We start from the raw sequence: 6,000 nt of genomic DNA on the forward strand, positions 1-6,000 counted from the left end.
GACATCCTCAAAAGGTTCTACAGCTGCAACATCGACAGCATCCTGACTGGTTGCATCACTGCCTGGTACGGCAACTGCTCGGCCTCTGACTACAGAGGGTAGTGCGTACGGCCCAGTACATCACTGGGGCTAAGCTCTACACCAGGCGGTGTCAGAGGAAGGCCCAAAAAATTGTCAAAGACCCCAGCCGCCCCAATCATAGACTGTTCTCTCTACTACCACATGGCAAGCGGTACCGGAGTGCCAGGTCTAGGACAAAAAGGCTTCTCAACAGTTTTTACCCCCAAGCCATAAGACTCCTGAACAGGTAACCAAATGGTTACCCGGACTATTTGCATTGTGTGCCCCTCCCCCAACCCATATTTTATGCTGCTACTCTCTGTTTATCATATATGCATAGTCACTTTCTAACTATACATTCATGTACATACTACCTGAATTGGCCCGACCAACCAGTGCTCCCGCACAGTGGTTAATCGGGCTATCTGCATTGTGTCCCACACATCACCCACCAACCCCTCTTTTACGCTACTGCTACTCTCTGTTCATCATATATTCATCATACATTTACATACTACCTCAATCAGCCTGACTAACCGGTGTCTGTATGTAGCCTCGCTACTTTTATAGCCTCGCTACTGTATATAGCCTGTCTTTTTACTGTTGTTTTATTTCTTTACCTACCTGTTGTTCACCTAATACCTTTTTTGCACTATTGGTTAGAGCCTGTAAGTAAGCATTTCACCTGTTGTATTCAGTGCACGTGACAAATCAACTTTGATTTGATTTGATTTGAAATGACAGGTCAAGGCAGGCAGGGGTCGATAATCAAGAGTAGTGGCAAAGGTACAGGACGGCAGGCAGGCTCAGGGTCAGGTCAGGCAGAGGTCGTTAATCCAGAGTAGGGGAAAAGGCATAGGACGGCAGGCAGACTCAGGCAGAGTGGTCAGGCAGGCGGGCTCAGAGTCAGGACAGGCAATGGTCAAAACCAGGTGAGCGAGGAAAAGAGAGACTGGGTGAAAAGCAGACGCTGAGACAAACTGCTGGTTGACTTGACAAACAAGACAAACTGGCACAGACAGACAGAAAACACAGGTATAAATACCCAGGGGATAATGGGGAAGATGGGTGACACCTGGAGGGGCTGGAGACAAGCACAAGGACAGGTGAAACAGATCAGGGTGTGACAGTTTCCCATGCCAATAAAGCCCCTTTGAAGAGACAGAGACAGAAAGAGAGGGAGAGACAAGACAGACAGAGAGAGACAAGACAGACAGACAGAGAGAGAGAGAGAGAGAAGAGAGAGAGACAGAGAGAGAGAGAGAGAAAGAGAGAGAGAAAGAGAGAGAGAGAAAGAGAGAGAGAGAAAGAGAGAAAGAGAGAGAGAGAGAAAGAGAGAAAGAGAGAGAAAGAGAGAAAGAGAGAGAGAGAGAGAGAGAGAGAGAGAGAGAGAGAGAAGAGAGAGAGAGAAAGAGAAAGAGAAAGAGAGAGAGAGAGAGAGAGAGAGAGAGAGAGAGAGAGAGAGAGAGAGAGAGAGAGAGAGAGAGAGAGAGAGAGAGAGAGAGAACGACAGATATCCCCCATTTATCCTAACTACTATTAATGTAATTTAATGCTTGTACAGAGACTGAGGCACCATTATTTGCTGTAGTGTCACAGTTTGATGAATAAGTCATTGGTCCATTTTCATCTGTTTCAAGATTCCACAGCTACTTCCCATAAATCAACCTGCTAACACAGAGAATACCCTCTCCTGAACACTGAATGAATACGAGCATCATTATCTGGCTGCAGTGTGTGTGTGTGTGTGTGTGTGTGTGTGTGTGTGTGTGTGTGTGTGTGTGTGTGTGTGTGTGTGTGTGTGTGTGTGTGTGTGTGTGTGTGTGTGTGTGTGTGTGTGTGTGTGTGTGTGTGTGTGTGTTATTCTCTTCTGTCAAGCCCTACTCAGTCACCTGCCATAGGTTTGTTATGACAGAGAATACACTACTAACACGCGCGCATGTGCTCACACACATGCACATGTTACAGAAACATATACACAGTCTTGTATAAATAACCTTGTGGAGAAACACAATTCAGTCCCATTCACAATCCTATTTTCCTTAACCCCTAACCCCAACCCTAAACCTCCTAGAAATAGTATTTGAACTTGTGGGGACCAACAAAATGTCCCCAGTTGGTCCATTTTGTTTTCATTTACTATAGTTAAATATGTCCCCCCACACACACACACACACACACACACACACACACACACACACACACACACACACACACACACACACACACACACACACACACACACACACACACACACACACACACACACACACACACACACACACACACACACACACACACACACACACACACACACACACACACACACACACACACTCCCCATCACTGCAGGATCAATACTACCAACACAGAACACTGGGGAGGAGAGCCATTATACATTACACACATTCATCAGGGGCAGGAATGACTTCAGATGACTGATTTTTATGGTTATGGACTTTAACCACAGTGTAGGTTAATTGGGATCTCGTTCAACTACTGAATAATGGTGATGAATAATGATGATGTATTTCAGAATCACGATTCTACTCTTACAACATAGCCTACGTTCCATTTTCTGTCTCAAATAGCCTGATTTCTACTATCAGACTTTCTGCTGGTGTTTTTTCTAGTCAGGTCACATGATCTGAAAAACTCCTGGCCCTGTGAAAGCTACACTGAACCATCCCTTTAAGACATCTCCTCTACGTGATAAACCTCTAGGGTGAAAACAAAAGTTCAGAGCTGGACAGGTGAGTAAGAAATAACAACAGCATTTCCACACTATCCTAAATTCCTCTGACATCTCATCTTCTATGATCTCTCTCCTTTACCCATTTTACCCCTGTACATGATCTATCTCCATCACTTCTGTCTGATCAACCTGTTATATCCCCTGTATTCTGTGACATTTCACTACTAGTCTCAGTCCCAAATGGCACCCTATCCCCTACATAGTGCACTACTTTTGACCAGGGCCCCACAGGGAGTAGGGTGCCATGTGGAATGCAACCCTAGTCTCCTGCCAGTTAATCTGCATTGTGGAGAACACTCCAACCCTATCCCATTCACACAGATGGGCTAAATGTCTGTGGCAGAGAGAGAGACGGAGAAACAGACAGAGAGAGATGGAGAAACAGACAGAGAGAGACGGAGAAACAGACAGAGAGAGACGGAGAAACAGACAGAGAGAGATGGAGAAACAGACAGAGAGAGACGGAGAAACAGACAGAGAGAGACGGAGAAACAGACAGGGAGAGACGGAGAAACAGACAGAGAGAGACGGAGAAACAGACAGAGAGAGACGGAGAAACAGACAGAGAGAGACGGAGAAACAGACAGAGAGAGACGGAGAAACAGACAGAGAGAGACGGAGAAACAGACAGAGAGAGACGGAGAAACAGACAGAGAGAGACGGAGAAACAGACAGAGAGAGACGGAGAAACAGACAGAGAGAGACGGAGAAACGGACAGAGAGAGACGGAGAAACAGACAGAGAGAGACGGAGCAACAGACAGAGAGAGACGGAGAAACAGACAGAGAGAGACGGAGAAACAACAAGAGAGAGACGGAGAAACAGACAGAGAGAGACGGAGAAACAGACAGAGAGAGACGGAGAAACAGACAGAGAGAGACGGAGAAACAGACAGAGAGAGACGGAGAAACAGACAGAGAGAGACTGAGAAACAGACACAGAGAGACTGAGAAACAGACAGAGAGAGACGGAGAAACAGACAGAGAGAGACGGAGAAACAGACAGAGAGAGACGGAGAAACAGACAGAGAGAGACGGAGAAACAGACAGAGAGAGACGGAGAAACAGACAGAGAGAGACGGAGAAACAGACAGAGAGAGACGGAGAAACAGACAGAGAGAGACGGAGAAACAGACAGGGGGAGACGGAGAAACAGACAGAGAGAGACGGAGAAACAGACAGAGGGAGACGGAGAAACAGACAGAGAGAGACGGAGAAACAGACAGAGAGAGACGGAGAAACAGACAGGGGGCGATGGAGAAACGGACAGAGAGAGACGGAGAAACAGACAGAGAGAGACGGAGAAACAGACAGAGAGAGACGGAGAAACAGACAGAGAGAGACGGAGAAACAGACAGAGAGAGACGGAGAAACAGACAGAGAGAGACGGAGAAACAGACAGAGAGAGACGGAGAAACAGACAGAGAGAGACGGAGAAACAGACAGAGAGAGACGGAGAAACAGACAGAGGGAGACGGAGAAACAGACAGAGAGAGACGGAGAAACAGACAGAGAGAGATGGAGAAACAGACAGAGAGAGACGGAGAAACAGACAGAGAGAGACGGAGAAACAGACAGAGAGAGATGGAGAAACAGACAGAGAGAGACGGAGAAACAGACAGAGAGAGACGGAGAAACAGACAGGGAGAGACGGAGAAACAGACAGAGAGAGACGGAGAAACAGACAGAGAGAGACGGAGAAACGGACAGAGAGAGACGGAGAAACAGACAGAGAGAGACGGAGAAACAGACAGAGAGAGACGGAGAAACAGACAGAGAGAGACGGAGAAACAGACAGAGAGAGACGGAGAAACAGACAGAGAGAGACGGAGAAACAGACAGAGAGAGACGGAGAAACAGACAGAGAGAGACGGAGAAACAGACAGAGAGAGACGGAGAAACAGACAGAGAGAGACGGAGAAACAGACAAGAGAGAGACGGAGAAACAGACAGAGAGAGACGGAGAAACAGACAGAGAGAGACGGAGAAACAGACAGAGAGAGACGGAGAAACAGACAGAGAGAGACGGAGAAACAGACAGAGAGAGACTGAGAAACAGACACAGAGAGACTGAGAAACAGACAGAGAGAGACGGAGAAACAGACAGAGAGAGACGGAGAAACAGACAGAGAGAGACGGAGAAACAGACAGAGAGAGACGGAGAAACAGACAGAGAGAGACGGAGAAACAGACAGAGAGAGACGGAGAAACAGACAGAGAGAGACGGAGAAACAGACAGAGAGAGACGGAGAAACAGACAGGGGGAGACGGAGAAACAGACAGAGAGAGACGGAGAAACAGACAGAGAGAGACGGAGAAACAGACAGAGAGAGACGGAGAAACAGACAGAGAGAGACGGAGAAACAGACAGGGGGCGATGGAGAAACGGACAGAGAGAGACGGAGAAACAGACAGAGAGAGACGGAGAAACAGACAGAGAGAGACGGAGAAACAGACAGAGAGAGACGGAGAAACAGACAGAGAGAGACGGAGAAACAGACAGAGAGAGACGGAGAAACAGACAGAGAGAGACGGAGAAACAGACAGAGAGAGACGGAGAAACAGACAGAGAGAGACGGAGAAACAGACAGAGAGAGACGGAGAAACAGATAGAGAGAGACGGAGAAACAGACAGAGAGAGACGGAGAAACAGACAGGGGGAGATGGAGAAACAGACAGAGAGAGACGGAGAAACAGACAGGGGGAGACGGAGAAACAGACAGGGGGAGATGGAGAAACGGACAGAGAGAGACGGAGAAACAGACAGAGAGAGACGGAGAAACAGACAGAGAGAGACGGAGAAACAGACAGAGAGAGACGGAGAAAAAAACAGAGAGAGACGGAGAAACAGACAGGGGGAGACGGAGAAACAGACAGAGAGAGACGGAGAAACAGACAGGGGGAGATGGAGAAACAGACAGGGGGAGATGGAGAAACAGACAGAGGGAGACGGAGAAACAGACAGGGGGAGACGGAGAAACAGACAGAGAGAGACGGAGAAACAGACAGGGGGAGATGGAGAAACAGACAGGGGGAGATGGAGAAACGGACAGAGAGAGACGGAGAAACAGACAGAGAGAGACGGAGAAACAGACAGAGAGAGACGGAGAAACAGACAGAGAGAGACTGAGAAACAGACAGAGAGAGACGGAGAAACAGACAGAGAGAGACGGAGAAACAGACAGA

This window comes from Salvelinus alpinus, chromosome 23, assembly GCF_045679555.1.
Source record: "Salvelinus alpinus chromosome 23, SLU_Salpinus.1, whole genome shotgun sequence".
NCBI classification, from domain to species: domain Eukaryota; kingdom Metazoa; phylum Chordata; class Actinopteri; order Salmoniformes; family Salmonidae; genus Salvelinus; species Salvelinus alpinus.